We start from the raw sequence: 18087 nt of genomic DNA, 5'->3' as shown, positions 1-18087 counted from the left end.
CTGGTGGTTTTAAAATATAGCCTAAGATGGCTCAATCTATTTTAGACAAGTTTGGTAAATGAAGAAAGTATTAACTGAGTAGGAGGGGACTTCAGTGACTTATGAAACATTGAGAATAGAAGTTCTTTTTCTTTCATCTGAATGCACAGATCATTTGAAAAAGAAAGACGAGACTGAAGAACATATCCCCAGAACGCTACAGAGCAGAAAAAGGATCTGAAAAATAATCAAAGTTAAGGAATAGCTAAGAGCTATTTAAAAATTTATTTAATTCTTAGAATGCAATAAAGGACATATTTAAGAGAAAAGCAGCATATGCACTTTAGGAAGAGACAAAGCAGATCACAAAATGCATTTGGTGAATCTGGCTCAAAAAAACAGTTTTTGAATTCACATATATAACAACAATTAATTTAGCTTCAATGTACTCCATTTTCTTTTGATTTAGGGGTACATATCTTGCAATAAATGTGATATTTTGCTGTTTATAATTATAAAATAGAAGTAATCAATGGCTAAATTACTGATAACATTTAGGTAGAGGGTATACTTTCATTCATTTTTCTGGTATTTCTCTAACTTCTTTGAGACTTTTTATAGGTGCAGATAATAGAAAGACAAATGAGATAATGTGTAGAGATACAAGTAGGATTTAGTCCAATGGATAGATTAAAAAGTTAATCAACAATGACCGTAACATGTATCAGTTTGAACCATATGATGTTGCTATTTTGTAAATAAAAAATGATTGTATATTGGTATTAATAACTTAACTTGATTTAACATGGCACTATAGTAAAATATTATGATGGAAGAATATGTTAGGTGCAGTAAGAACAAAAATGCATCTCTTTTAGGCTGAGAAAACAGGTCTGGCTTTCAGGAGGTAACACAAACTAAGTCTTTGCTAGTTAAGTATTAATGGATAATGGAAAAAAGGGGGAAAGTTTGTAGAACAGCACAGGCAGCTATACCATTTTGCATACCTCTGGCTCCCTTTCAAATTTTCAAGGCTTTTTTGGGGGGGAGGTTGAGGTTTATTGTTTTCTTTTTTTTTAATTCAGGATATTATGGGGGTATAAATATTTTGGTTACATGAAATGTGTTTGCCTCACCCAAGCCAGGGCTACAAGTGTGTCCTTCCCCCATACAGGGTGTCCCGTTTCCATTAGCTGTGGGTTTACATCCCCACCCCCTTCAACTCCCACTCCCCACCCCTCCCACCTGACCAGCACCCAATGAGTATTACTACCATGTGAGCACCTTAGTGTTGATCAATTAGTGCCAATTTGATGGCAAGTGCATGCGGTGCATATTTTCCATCCTTGTGATACCTCACTTTGAAGGATGGGATCAATCCCTATCTAGGATAATATAAGAAGTGCTAGATCACCATTGCTTTTTGTAGTTGAGGAGTATTCCATGGTATAAACATGCCAGATTTTATTAATTCATTCATGTATTGATGGGCATGTGGGTTGTTTCCACATCTTTGCAATTGTAAATTGTGCTGCTATAAACATTCAAGTGCAGATGTCTTTATTATAGAATGTCATTTTTTCCTTTGGATAGATGCCTAGTAGTGGGATTGCTGGATCAAATGGTATTTCTATTTTTAGCTTTTTGAGGAATCTCCAAATTACTTTCCACAGGGGTTGTACTAATGTGCAGTCCCACCAGCAGTGTAAGAGTGTTCCAATCTCTCCACATCCATGCCAGCATTTGTTATTTTTGGACTTTTTGATAGAGGCCATTCTCACTGGAGTAAGGTGATATCTCATTGTAGTTTTGATTTGCATTTCCCTAATGATTAGAGATCTTGAGCACTTTTTTATATGTTTGCTGGCCATTACTCTGTCTTCTTTTGAAGAGTTTCTGTTCATATCCTTTGCCTATTTATTGATGGGGTTGTTTGATTCTTTCTTGTTGATTTTCTTAAGTTCTATATAGATTCTTGTTATCAGCCCTTTATCAGATGTGTAGAAAGCAAATATTTTTTCCCATTCTGTAGGTTGTCTATTCACTCTAATGATAGTGTCCTTGGCTGTGCAGAAGCTTTTTAATTTGTTCAGGTCCCATTTGTCTATTTTTGTTGCTGCTGTGATTGCTTTGAGGGTCTTCTTCATAAATTCTTAATTATTTATTCTAACAGAACAATCATGTAGCTCTATCCTTACAGTGACTAACTTAATGATACCAGAACAGCATCTTAAATGGATTTATCAGTCCAAAACTAGATCCCTATAAGATTTGCCCTATATCTGCAACTTAATCTGTATAATACTAAATTAAAAAGTAAACTAAACAAGGTTTTATTTGGAACTGGCAGCATCGATTAAAAAAGAAGTATGGTCTTTTGTTTGTGATTATTTCTGATATCTTGAACTACTATTTATCAAAGGCCTTGTATTTAAAACAGTTACATTCAGTGGCTGAGATCAAAGGGCAAAGACACCCTGGCATGCATGATGCGTAGTAGATGTTTATTTATTGAACCCAATTTGTTGCCTTTATCTTTGATTATTTTATGGGAATACAGTGCATTACCTCATTAAGATGATAACATATGCTCTTTATTTTTCCTCTTAGATGTTGAAGATTTTAAAATTAAAATCAATTGACTAAAAAATAGTAAATAAATTTTAATAGCAGTAAAAGTAAACTATAAACCCACTACCTTTCCTTGAAGTACTGAAATATGTTTGATTTTTATTTCTAAGGACTTTTCAAATATATATATATATATATATATATATAGTTTTAAAAGACTTTATACCATGACTTGGTTTCAATTATATGCCATTTGGATTATATGTTGTTGGTTTTGGGTTTTTGTTTTAATTGGGAGAAACATCTCACATAAGATATTAGTTACCTTTTTTTCCATTATTTTTAAACCAGTTTATTGAGGTATGACTGACACACAAAAGGCTGAGCATATTCAATGTATACAACTTCGTGAGTTTGGAGATAAGTATACACATGTGACCACAATCAGTACCATAAATATATCCATCACTTCCAAAAGTTTCCTCCTGCCATTTTTACTCATTTATTTTTATGTGTGGTAAGAACACTAAACTAGCCGGGCGCAGTGGCTCACACCTGTAATCCCCCATGTCTACTAAAAATAGAAAGAAGTTATCTGGACAGCTAAAACTATATATAGAAAAATTAGCCAGGCATGATGGCACATGCCTGTAATCCCAGCTACTCGGGAGGCTGAGGCAGTAGGATCGCTTGAGCCCAGGAGTTTGAGGTTGCTGTGAGCGAGGCTGATGCCACAGCACTCTAGCCTGGGCAACAGAGTGAGACTCCGTCTCAAAAATAAAAGAAAAAAAAGAACACTAAAAATAACATCTACACACTTAGCAGATATTTTAGTACACAAAACAGTATTGTTAACTAGGTGCTGTGCTGTACAGTAGATGTCTAGGACTTACTTGTCTTGCATAACTGTATGTTTTGTATCCTTTGACCAATGCCTTCTGGTTTCCCTCTTCCTCTAGATCCTGGCAGTCACCATTCTACTCTCTCCTTCTATGGGTTTGACTATTTTAGAATTCCTAACATAAGTGAGATGATGTAGTGTGTATATGTCTTATATCACCTACCATAATGTCCTCCAGACTCATCCACATTATCTCAAGTGACAGGATTTCCTTCTTTTTAAGATTGAGTTACATTTCTTTCAACATTGTAACAGGGTTCCCTTTTCTCCATATCCTCACCAACACTTGTTATATTTTATCTTTTTGTTAATACCCACCCTAACAAATGTGAGGTGATATTTCATCTGAATTCAATTTGTATTACCCTGATAATAAGGATTTTGAGGACTTTTTTCATATAACTGTCAGCAATTTGTAGGTCTTCTTCTGAGGCACGTCTATGCAAGTTCTTTCCCCATTTTATAATCATGTTGTTTTTCTGCTATTGAGTTGTAGGAGCTTTTCATATATTTTGGATATTAACCTTTTATCAGATATATGCTTTTCAAATATTTTCTCTCATTCTGTGGATTGGCTTTTCATTTTGTTGATTGTTTCCTTTGCTAGGTAGAAGGTTTTTTTTTTTTTTAGTTTTATATAATTCTACTTGTCTATTTTTGCTTTTGTTGCCTGTGCTTTTAGTGTCATATCCAAGAAATCATTGCTAAGGCCAATGTAAAGAAATTTTTCTCTGTTTTCTTCTAGGAATTTTATGCTTTAGTCTTTAATCCATTTTGAGTGGACTTTTGGATATGGTATAAGATAAAGATCCAATTTCATTTTTTTTGCATTGCAAAATTTAGTACTACCAACACCATTTTGAAGAGATTATCCTTTCCCCATTATGTATTCTCGGCATACTTTTTGCAGATCAACTGACTGCCTGTGTGTGTGTGTGTGTGTGTGTGTGTGTGTGTGTGTGTGTGGTTTCATTTTTGGATCATTTGCTCTATTCCATTGGTCTATATGTCTCTTTTAATGTCAGGCCATGCTGTTTGATAACTGGAACTTTATAATAAATGTATTTTAAAATCAGAAAGTGTGATGCCTCCAGCTTTGTTCTTATTGCTCAAAATTACTTTGGCTATTTGGGGTCTTTTGTAGTTCCATATGAATTTTAGGAATTGTTTTTCCTATTTCTGTTTAAAAAATCCATTGGAATTTTGATAGGGATTGTGCTGAATCAGTAGATTGCTTTGGGTAGTATGGTCATTTTAATAAAACTAAACTAGAAACTATGAAGATTAAATGTTGTAGAGTCAACTGTCCTTTAATACAACACTTAAGTTTTAGAGTTGGTTAAGTGAGGTTGGGAAATAGCTTCCTAATTCTTTGTAACTTTGGTTAGTTTGATTGTTTACTTATTTGTGAATTTATTTCTGCAGATAAGTTTGTTAAAAAATTCACTATTAAACACTAAAATAAATAAATAGTTGCAGAACTCTGCCATATAAAAAATAATAATTCCACTCTTGCAAGAACATTCAAATTACTCCACAGACTAGAAAGTAGGCCTGCACAGCTTGTATTTCTACACTTACTTTACATATTCCCAGTTTTCTACTGACTCTACTGACCCTGCTGACAGGTGGCTTGATGTGCCCCATGTACCTGATAGACAATATCATGAGCCTTACCCCATGGGACTGAAGGAAAATTCTCAAAAGAAGACATACAAATTGCTGCCAGCTATATGAAAAAAATCCCCCAAATCACTAATTATCAGGGAAATGAAAATCAAAGCTGCAATGAGATATCACCTCACACTTGTAAAAATGGTTATTATCAAAAAGATAAAATATAACAAGTGTTGGTGAGGATGCGGAGAAAAGGGAACCCTAGTGCCTTGTTGATAGGAATGCAAATTGGTACAACTGTTACAGATAAAATGCTATGCACAGTGGAATACTTTTCTTACTACCAACTAAAACTAAAAAGAATTAGGTATCTTAAGTTTCTTTTATCCAATTTTACCTTCCTGTGTCTGTGAAGACCCTCCATGTTGTCCTTGACAGGGAGATTTTAGTTATGGCATATATATTATAAAAAGGTTTGAGAAAAGAGAAAAAGCTTATTGTCATATTTTTAGATTTAATCAAATGTGAAAGTGAAAATTTCCTGAATTTGTGTCACATTAGCAGATAGCACTATAGTTGAAACTGGAAGTATAGTATAAATCTACCAAGCCCAATATGGCTATTTTAATGTCATTGTACACTAATCATACTTCATTAAAAATTAAAAATCTAGGACAAATGAAACCAATTCAGTCAAATCAGGAGGTACATTTATACTAATTATAGAAGACTTAGAATTGCATTATAGTTAGATATAAGAAAGTCTGTCTTTACTTGAATGAAATCTTTGAAGGTTGGTCAGGGATTCAATCATCTATATTGTATTACACCAGGTATCTTGGCTGCTTTTAGGTATATATTAATAGAAGAGGGGTAATAGTGTTTGAAAGACAATAAATTAAAGTTTAAGGGTGAATTAATCTATTTTGTCACCAAGACATCCTATAATTTATGCATAGATTTGTGAAATGGTTATTCAGAAGTGTTGTCAATGGAAATAGAACAAAGCTATTTTATACAAAATAATTAAAAGAAAAAAATGTCCTTGACTTTATTAGCACAATGGTCATGTAATAAATGACTAGACAAAGTTCTGCTGTGTATAATCTGTGGGCTAATGAATTTGGATTCTTTCTCTTAATATTTTCAAAAGTTAGGTAACGGTTAAGGCAGTAAAAATCCTAGTTTGAGAAATCACTGTGAATTATTGTGAAAGAGGTCAACTATTAGCACATTATGAATCACATGGATATCACATGAACTATGTATCTCATTTAATTGTTGCAGAGGGCAATGTAGGAGCAAACTCTATAACTGCGTACTGGTGTTGCATCTACGGAAAGACACAGTTATGCAAGCATCCAATATTGCATTTCTGAAATAACTTTGAAGAAATATTTGTGAAAATTTGAATTATATTAATGTTGCTTTTGTGAGAATCTAATAGATGCAAAACTTTAGAAAGGCTATTGAGGACAGAGAGATAGGTAGATAATAGATTGATGTAGAATATTTTGCCGGTAAGAGAAACATCTTCTTTTATGCTCCACGACCATTATAAAAGGCATGGTTAGCCATGCATGATCTATAATATCCATGTAAAGCAAAACATACTGTAACATAACATTCTTAGAAACATCTAAATCAAAAGGTACATTAATGCTCTATTGTCATTAAAAACCCTATTAGAGGAAGTAAACATTTTTAAAACTAAATTTGTGATTATACGATTAAAGAGATGTAATCTAGGATTCAAGTTATATATACTTTCAAAAGTATTCATCTTTAAATTTATTTCTTATTACTATTTGGCAATATGTTTTACATACTAATATTATAAGTAGAATGATTCAGAACCAGATACTTAATTAACACAATGTTTTGAAACTTATTAGAGATTAAAAAGCTCTCTGAAGCTACACAAAGTGTTGATGTTTATGAAGGAAAAAACGGTTGAAAGTAAATTTTTTAAATGAAGAAACTAGGGGAAAAAAGAGAAGAAGGTAACTTACTGTAACTGTGACTCTCATGATCAGTTTTTATCTATATCCCCAAACTATCATTTTTTTCTCCATATTAGATACAGTATCATCTTAACCAGAAATGACTAACAAAAACATGATTTATTGAAGAGTATCATGGCCTTTTCAGTGCTATAAATGACATGAACGAGACATTTTTTAGAATTATGCTGGATAATAGAAATTTATTAAATATAAAATATGTTAAACATTTACGTACTAAAACTTTATCTTTTTTAGAAATGAAGTTAATCTCATTGATATATTACAACATAGTTTTAGGACAAATTTTCTAGAAGTGTGTACATATGTGTGCATATTTTAAGTGTCAATATGTATTTAACTCCTCTCATATCGGTACATTGTACATCCCAATCCTGTGTGTTGATAAAGGTACTGGGAAATTAAACCTCATGTAATATTGATAGAGGTTTAAAATGTTGCAGTCTGTCTGTAGAACAATCTAGCAGTTGCAGGTGAAATGAAACATATTTATGCTCTATTATTCAGCAATCCATTCCTCAATATGTGCCCCAGAGTAATTCTTACAGATGGGGGTCTTTAAGAGCAATGAAACATATATGAGGTTATTAATCACAGTGTTATGGGGTGTGGGAAGTTGGAATTCACCTGTGTCTATTATGGGGGAAGGGTAGGCAGAATTTGGAGGGCATGTACTGCGAAGAGGTTAGAAGCAAATAATCAAATACGCATACAGAAACATGGAGTGATCTTCAAGCCTGTACTGAGTGAAGAGAAATTTTGAACCCAAAGGTACATTGTAGTTTGATAATGGCTAAAAGAAAAACACATAAACAAACAACATATATACTTAGCAAAGATATCTACTTTGTCAAAAACATATATCAAATGTATTATAGTAAAGCCTTATGTGGAAGACCATGGAAACATGTAAACAATTGAAACAAAACAAAACGTAAAATAAAATTTAAAATGGGTCTAAATACAGATGTAGTGCCATATTCATAGAAAAATAGGAGTAACTCAACTCTCTCAATATGAGACTAACACAAAATAAATAGCATTTAATAAAATAAAAAGAAAATATGATTCACTATATACTAACCCTGTATTTGGCACCTAATCCTTATAAAAATACTATAAGGTAATTATTAATATTATACCTAGTCTCCCAAGGTGTTAAATTTGTAGGCACATCCATTATGGCATAGCAAAAGTAAACAAGATTTTAATACATTAAGAATGGGTCTTTTATTTCAAAAATGTAAATAATGTAATGCAAATATAAGTAAAATTCATGAATTTTCTAATAGTGCTTAGATAGCTCTATTTCTAAATGTATTCATTCAACATATAGCTATAATATGTTGTTTGAGTATATATGTGAGTAATTTTACTTTTAAACCAGTTAGCCCCAGCTATTCCGGTTCCACCGTAAAAATTAATAAATAAAACTTTGTAGAAGAAAAGGAAATATTTCCTCTTTAAGGGTAAACATATTCTCAAAAATGTCATTTTAGAAAGAGGCTAATTTATATGATGTACGGGTGTGAAGCTGCAGGCTAGGAAGAACTCTAATGACTCATGTGATTGGCACCATTAATAACCCCTATAATACTATGTGTTCTTATTCAGACTATCATGAAACTGCTTTGTACTGCATGTTTTCTTTCCTTTCCAGTGCCCTACTTGGAAGAAATCAGTAGAGTTCCAAAAGCCCAGTGCTAATCAGAAAAATTTCCCAACAGCATTTGTTGGCTGGAGATTGGATCCTATTTTCAAATAAGATTTCAAGTCCCATGTGAAAAAGTACAATAATGTATCTAATTCCAAATTTCACAGATTGATAGTATAGATATATGTAGATTCTTTTTAACATATTTTATAGTATTTTTTACAAAATAATAAAATATGTTGAGTGAGAAGAATACCTACCATGGATATACCAAAGTCTGTATTGATATAATTAATTTTAATATGCATACTTTGGATGAATATATACAGAAATTGTATTATTTCTGTTTTTTTTATTTTCTTATATAATATTTCAAGCATTGTCACATTATCCACTTCCATAGGCTGCCTGCCTCAACACATATATTTTTAAAAATGTCTATAGTACTAGGGATAGTAACAAACATAGATCAAAGCAATGTGCTAAAGATATAAATATACTCAAACATGCTACAAATATTTAAAATTTAAATGAAAACATGATTTACATAAATATGTACTATTCAAATGAGCAACACAAACCAAAGAAGTTAAAGATATCAAATTATCTTTTTGAATATTTTATATGATCTAAATGGATTATATTCTATTCAATATAGTAAAAGAAGCATTATCAGATTTACAAATAGGTACAATTATTGTAAAAATTACTATTAATGCTTATAAAATCATGTATATTCTTTCTTTATATGAAACCACTTCCTAAATACACTTTTCAATTCCACTTTACTTGCTGAAACTGCATTAAAACATACTAATGCACAGCTATTGTTTTTTATTTAGTGCCTGTGTTTTAAAATTTTCCATTTTTTTCAGATCCCAGAACATCCTAGCTGTTAACAGTAAACATGGTAATGAGTACTATTTATTAGCTCATAACTTGAGTCAGTGAATTACATGTAGTATCTCATTTTTTCTTCCTAATATTCCTGTGAGCCTGATTATCACTATTATTATCATCACCTAAATTTCACAAATAAGGAAACTGAGTCATATAGAGATTTTTTTTTTATAACATGCATAAGTTTAAAAAGCTAAAAAGTGACAGAGCCAAGATTCAAGTCAATTCTCTACTAAAACATTAAGCCCTTGGTTACTTCCCCTACTTCTATGCCAAAACATGTTAGAAACACTTCTTTTGCCTAATGTTTTAGACTGAATGTTTGTATGCTTCCAAAGTTTGTATGTTAAAATCTTAGCCTTCAATGTGGTGGTGTTAGGAGATGAAGGGAGCTCATTTCCCCTTTTTCTGACATATGAAAATACAAGGAAAAATAGACAATGTACAACCTAGAAGGGTGCCTCAAGAGAATGTGACCATGCTGGTACCATAGTCTCAGACTTCCAAGCCTCCAGAACTGTAAGAAATAAATTTCTGTCGTTTACAAGCTACCCTGTCTATAGTACTTTCTTTTCTTTTCTTTTTTTTTTCTCTCTCTCTTTTTTCTTTTTTTCTTTTTTTTTTTTTATTTCAGAATATCACGGGGGTACAAATGTTTTGGTTAAATGGATTCCTTTTGTACTGCTTGAGTCAAAGTTGTAAGTGTGCCCATCACCCAGATAGTATACATTGTGCATGTTAGGTATGATTTCACCCATCCCTGCTTCCCTCTCCCAACTGCATGATTTCCGTTGAATTTTATTTCCCTCAGTGCACATGAGTGATGATTGGTTAATTCCAATTTAATAGTAAGTAGATGTGGTGCTTGTTTTTCCATTCTTGTGACACTACACTTAGGAGCATGGTCTCCAATTCCATCCAGATTGTTGCAAAAGATATTAATTCATCCTTTTATGGCTGAGTAGTACTCCATGGTGTACATATGCCACAGTTTATTAATCCACTCATGAATTGATGGGCACTTGGGGTTGATTCCACATCTTTGTCACTGTGAATTGTATTGCAACAAACATTTGAGTGTAAGTGTCTTTTTGATAAAATGATTTTTTTTCTCTTTGGGTAAATACCCAGTAGTGGGATTACTGGATCAAATGGCAGGTCTACTTTTAGTTCTTTGAGCAATCTCCATGCTATTTTCCATGGAGGTTGCACTAGTTTGCAGTCCCACCAACAGTGTATAAGTGTTCCTCTCTCTGTATCCATCCCAGTATCTGTTATTTCAAGACTTTCTGATAAAAGCCATTCTCAGTGGGGTTAGGTGATATCTCATTGTGGTTTTGATTTGCATTTCTCTGATGATTAGAGACCTTGAGTATTTTTTCATATTAGGTAGGGGCAAAAACCTACCTAATGGATACAATGAACACTATTTGGGTGATGGGCACACTTACAGCCATAACTCAAGCATTATAAAAGTGATCCATGTAACCAAAAACATTTGTACCCCTTTAATATTTTGAAATAAAAAATAACAAAAAAGAGTGTAGCATTTTCCAATCTCACTAGCAACAAAAAATTCCTTTTCATTTTTAATATCCCCATAAATGGAAAGTTAACTTTTTTTTCTGCAAGTATCTGAACAATACTGACCTGATTCCAGAATGAGTAATTCCACAAAATATAAGGATAGAACACTGAATACAACACAAGAAAATTAAAAGATAAAGTTCAAAATTGATAATTCCAAACTATTGATCAATGGTATTTTGGGACATCTCTGGATTAGCTCACTGGCATATGGTAAACAAGCAAACAAGTTAGGGTAAATACGAATGACTAATATCAACATAGTTCAATTTTGTTAACTTCCAAGGATTCATTAATCCAATATTTTCTCTTCTATTCCCCCATGGTTGGTATGTACTTCTAATCTGCCCCTTTTGTTTATTTGTTTGCTTTTTTAGAAATTGATATTTCCTCTAATTAAGACAGAACTAGAAGAGAAATATTTAAATACACAATTTGCTAAAACATGAGATCAAATTCTGTCTTTCCAAAGGTATGAAATAATACTGTCTCTTAATGATAAAACAGTATAGCAAAAACATTTTGTATCTGTTTATCACTTTTCAGTTCTCAAAGACATCATTGTTGTACTTTTACCTGCCACTTTGAAATATTGCAAGCTAAACTTATCAGTAACTTTAAATATGTTAATATTCTTTAAATGTCTTTCATATTTTGCATGAAAGGGCTATGTTATATAGCCATGTATTATATATATAATATACATAATGTCATTTATATAAATAATAGAAAGAGAGCTCTAATTGCAAGTATATTTTTTAATTTTTAGAAATATTAAAACATTTTCTCTGGTCCTTACATTCAAGTTGAGAAAAAAAACAAAGTAAATTCCAACTGGAATGAGACTAATGAAGATACAGTTCCTTCAACACAAAACTGTCCAAACTTTTCAGTATTAGGATTCATTATAAAAGTATGTGCATGACTGAATTTTCTGCATGCTACCAGTATCTCCTAATGTTCTTAAAATTATTGATCTAATATTTGAAAAGTGGTCTTAGGTATTTAAATTGTATTTTCCTTGTGGCTATTAGAAAATGTCATTTCTATTGTTGTTGGATGTATTTTCCATCATAGTTCAACAATGTTAGATACTGTATATTTTATTTCTAACTGTAGTGAAATAAAAAAGTCCAGTATTAAAATCCACCTAGAATTTAAGGGAATACAAATTTGTGTTAACAGTGAATGCATTTATTTTAAAGTAAAAGATGAAAATGGAAAGGCTTTTTATTTCATCTAACCTGGCAGAGTGTGCTGTTTATTAAGTCCAAAGTAGTTTAGACAGTCTTAATATTAAGTATGAGGGAATCACTGAGCTGCTGTTTTTATTGCAAATCCACATCAGAGTCTTAAGTGGAGTTTTTCTTGTTCCAGCTCTTCCTTCTTTTGCCCCCTTTGTTGTTGTTCTTGTCTTGTCTTAGGATCATCAGTGGAGGAAAGTTATCAACTGGAGTGGGGAAGCAGAAATGCTCCTTCCTCTCAAATAGACCCCCCAAAAGCAAGCATTTGACCATCAGAATATGTATTATCATTGCAAGTCCACCCTACTCCCCAGTAAATTTTTCATGTAAGTTATAGGTATCCAGATGCATTCAAACAAAACACATATAACAGGAAATCAGATTTCACTAGGATTCCTCAATTAATAAACCCTATGAATATGCAAATTCTTCATAAAGAAATGGACAATTTTAAACAAAAACAATAATAAGATATCTTGGAAAAATATTTTCTTGTTGGATATGCTGAATATTTGCTACTAGTACCAATTTACTTTCTTCCTTCTGCTTCCCTAACCCTTTAAACACAAACACACACATACACACACATGAACAACAGTCTCACATATACATGTACCTTTTGATAATTCGTAGGTTACTGGGAGTAACATAGTATAAATAAAGAAAAAATAAGTTCACAGTAACTTGAATAATTTTATTTAAAACCTCACAATGTCATGGTCAGCTCAAAGAAAGAACATTCACTATAATGTACTGAGGGAACCATTCCACATATATTGGTTCTGTTTCAGTGCCTGATCGTGGGAGTCCATTACCATAAAAAGCACATATACCACAAAACAGAATAATGAATAAGATATAAGAAAGGGTAGATGTTAATATTTCTCTCTCGAAGGACATATTTAGATCTGCATTTTTTAAATATTTTTTTATCCTAGGATCTTCAGAATTATCAGTTAAGGAGTACAAGTGCAAGTGTCCCATCATTTCTGACTTGATTCATCTATATGGCAAAGCTCTCACAACACTTACCTTGGATAATTACATCTCTTTAATTATCAGCTAATTTAATGTTTTATATTAAATTTATGTTTAATATAAATTAAATATGCTAATTTAATAAGCTAAGAAAAGGAAAATACATAATAAGGAAATTTTATTTTTTATCACAACATATCATGGTCAGAGGAGCAGATGGACTTTAAAAGGATTATTTAAAAGAACAACCTGCCCAAAAAGGTTTTTGGTAAATTGCTGCTTATTACGCAGCTCTCTGAGTATTTTGCAAAGGAAGCGATCAAAATAAGAAAATTAAAAGTCTTCTATATTGCAGGTCACTTATGAATTTAGATGTTAGAATAACAAAGATAGATGTTGTTACTTAATTATTTTGAATAGCCAGTTGTAAAACCAATAGAAAACATTCAGGGTTATTGACAAGAAATACTTAAACTATTTATCATTTTATATATCTATTTTATATTTCTCACTCACTCTCCATCTCTCTCTTCCTCTTTCTTTACCTCTCTCTCTCTCTCCTCCCCCACATATAAAACTGTGTATATATTTACACTTGTCACAGAAACTTCAAATGGACACCTTTGGGTCTCCTTTACTGTTTAATTGGTTTGTAAATGTTACTCTAAACTTCTATTCCTGAAATAAGTCACTTATTTATGATGTGCTATACTTTTTATATATTGATGGAGTCGATATTCAATATCTTATTAATAATATTTTGGCATCTATTTTCATAAGGGGTATTAATATCCATTTTTATTGTTATTTTTATAGAAATGTCCTTTCTAATTATTAGTAATAAGGTGATGCTGGCCATATAAAACAGTTGTAGAGTTCATCTCATCTATACCATGAAATTGTGCAATGCTGGAATTATTTATTTCTTAAATATTTAATAGAGTTCACCAGATAAAGACATCTGGAAGTTTGGGAGATTTTGAGTGGTAAATTCAATGTTTGAAATAACTATAAGGTAAAATTTATATTTCTGCTTGGTCAGTATTATTAAATTGTGTTTTACAAGGAAATTGTCTATTTAATAAATTGACAAATTTATTGACATGAAGTTGTTCATAATATTTCTTTATTATCTTTTTAAGATAATAAAGAATCTAAAGAATCTATTGTAGTGCTCCCTCATTCATTGCTGATATTGGCAAATTGTGTTTTCTATGGTTTTCTTTGATCACCATTGCTACATGCTTTGTTAATTATTAATATTCTAAATAAACCAAATTTTGGTTCCATTCTTATTTTTATTGTTTTCTCTTTTATAGTTCATTGATTTCTACAAAAATCATTCTTTCTTCTTACGTTGAGTAAAATTTGCTCTTATATTTTTAAGTGAACACTTAGATTGTTGACATTAATACTTTAGGAAGAGCATTTTCAGATATTTGGCACAACATTCTATAACTCTCTGTTAGCTCAGTTAGTCAATTGTTAATATTAACATTCTTCATATGAAAGAAAAGCAAAAATCATCTATTTATTTAGAGTATACAATTAGACACTGAAAAACTGAGTTTGCTCTATTGAAGTTTTAACACAGAAATGAAAGAAATGGTTTTTCTACTAAACAAGACATTAATTTCTGAATAAAAGATAATGCATTGAATCTATTGAGACCTACAATAGCTCTACTTCCTTGAACATGGTAAGCTTTTGATGAATTTGTTGATAAAACAATTGTTTATGGTATTTTTGTACTTGTGAATTATTGAATAGATGACATTTTAAATGTATACAAACTGATACAATTAAGTAGTGGGCACTTATTGCTACTGCACAATATTGCTATTTTTTTAGGGGAAAAAAAGCATTAAAAACAAGAACTAATATAGACAAACTGTTAAAACACTTCAGAAGAAGTATTAAAGAATGTGAAACACCACCTCCCCATGCCCCTAAAAGAGTTTTATTCAGATCACTAGACTATCTTCCTAGATTAATGAAGTGGGAAACATGTTGGGTTTTAGATCACAGATTAATGACCTATGATATTACATATTCCCCTGGCACTTTATGAAACAACTAACATAACAAGGTTTTCTGCCCAATATAGCAATAATGGGACCCTTTGTAAATGACTGTGGATGAAACTTCCCAAAGCATGGTCCTGTGCAGAGCAGGCGAATAGATCATATTGGATCTCTACCTACTGGTAGCCAGAGGAAGCTAAAAGTGAGTATGAAATGGGTACAAAATATTTTCTACTCCAGGTCATACTTATTCTGTAACAAATCTAATCTGGGCATTAATTTAAAGATTGGAACAGTACATTTTTATTAATCTATTTGCATATCTGCATTCTGATTAAGATGATCATTTCCAAAATGGGCCAGGAAACATATTACAAGCATACTATATTTTTTATTACTCCAAGGGCAGTGGTTCTAATTGAAAATTGGAATGACTAATTGAATCACTTGGTGAACAAGGTCTTTGGAGTTGGCTTAGTCAGCGTGGTGGACTGACTCTAAGGTGGCTTGCAAATGATCTCTGAATTCTGATGTTTACACACCTTGTTTAACCCCATTTCTTGAATGTAGATCAGACTCATTTGTGATTGATAGAATATGGTAAAGGTTGTCCAGGCATGGTGGCTCATGCCTATAATCCTAGCACTTTGGAAGGCCAAGTCAGGAGGATTACTTGAGGTCAGGAGTACAAGACCAGTCTGAGCAACATAGCAAGACCTCTGTCTCTACAAAAAATAGAAAAATCAGCCAGAAATGGTGGCGCATGCCTGTAGTCCCAGCTACTCCAGAGGCTGAGGCAGGAGGATTGCTTGAACCCAGGAGTTTCAGGTTGCAGTGAGCTATGACCCTGCCACTGTACTCTAGCCTGGGGGATAGAGTGAGACCCTGTCTCAAAGGAAAAAAAAAAAAAAAGACTATTGCAAAGGTAATAATATTCCACTTCTGTGATTACATTATGTTATAGAAGATTCTGTCTTGCAATCAGACTCTAGAGTCCCTCTCTTTCCTTGCTGGCTTGATGAAGTGAAACCCACATGCCAAGAAAATATGAACAGCATCTAAAGAACGCAGGCAGCCTCTAGAAAATGAATGTGATTTTCAGCTGACGTCTACAAAAAAAACAAAAGCAAACAATAAAAATAATGAAGGTCTAAGTCCTATAATGATGACCAACTGAATTCTGTCAAAATCTGAATGAGCCTGGAAGCTGATTCTTTTCCAGTCCAGCCTCCAGATCAAAATACAGCCAACGAATACATCTGCTGGTGCCTCTTGATATCCTAAACACAGAAGCCAGGTAAGTTGTGCCTATATTTCAGAAACTATAAGATAATAAATGTGTGCTACTTTACAAGTGTTGCAAGGATGTGGAGAAAAGGGAACCCTGGTATACTGTTGACAGGAAATAAATTAGTATAGCCATTATGGAAAATTGTATGGAAGTTCCTGAAAAAAATTAAAAATAGAACTACCATATGATACAGCAATCCCATTACTAGGTATATATCCAAAGGAAAGAAAGTCGGGATGTTGAAGAGATCTGCACTGCCATGCTTATTGCAGCACTATTCACAATAACCAAGATATGGAATCAATTTAAGTGTCCATAAACAAATAAAGAAAATATGGTATACATATACAGTGGAATACTATTTAGCTATACAAATTAATGAAATACTGTTATTTGTGACAGCATGGATGAACTTGGAGAACATTACGTTAATTGAGATAAGCCAGGCACAGAAAGACAAATACTACCCAATCTTACTCATATGTGGAATCTAAAAAAGTTGACTTCATAGAAGTTGAGAGTAGAATAGTGGTTACCAGAAGCTGGAGAGGTGAAAAGGAGGAGGGGGAGAAGTTGGTTGGTGGATACAATGTTATAGGTAGACAGGAGGAGTAAGATCTTGCGATGCATTATGGTAACTGTAGTTAACAATAATGTATTGTATATTTCAAAATAGCCAAAAGGGAGGCTTTTTAATGTTCTCACCATAAAGAAATGATAATATTTAAGGTAATGCATATAGCAATTACCCTGATTTTATCATTACACATTATATCCCATAAATATATACAATTATTATGTGCTAATCAAAAATAAAATAAAACTTTAAAAGAATGTTGTGACAATTCATTCCACAACAATATATAACTAGTACAATTGCTTAAATGAATTTGTCCTCAGACTAAGTATGAGAAAAATCAAACCAGGAATTCACAGGTATATCATCCTCATCAACATTACTTATAGTGAGATTATACTCTCACCAAGGAAAGACTGTTGCATCTGCTTACCACAATGTAATTGAATATCTGTAAAAGTCAGAGCCTCCAGCTACTAGAGAATTAAGCCAAATAAATGAATTTATGGTAAAAAAAAAAAACTATAGTATGTCTAAATTATGACAGAAAATCACTGGACAGTATATCCTTCATTATTATTCTTTAAGAGCCTGGCTTCCTTGAATACAGAGGGATTTATATTCCCTATGGCTCAATTGTTGCATAATGACATCTAGAAGCAGCAGTTTGTAAAAACCTGCACTAAAATATCTCAAATATAGTTATAGTTATATCTTCAAACCAAATGAAACCCAGAATT

The sequence above is a fragment of the Lemur catta genome, chromosome 6 (genome assembly GCF_020740605.2).
Source record: "Lemur catta isolate mLemCat1 chromosome 6, mLemCat1.pri, whole genome shotgun sequence".
NCBI classification, from domain to species: domain Eukaryota; kingdom Metazoa; phylum Chordata; class Mammalia; order Primates; family Lemuridae; genus Lemur; species Lemur catta.
Note: the sequence above shows the minus strand (reverse complement) of the source record.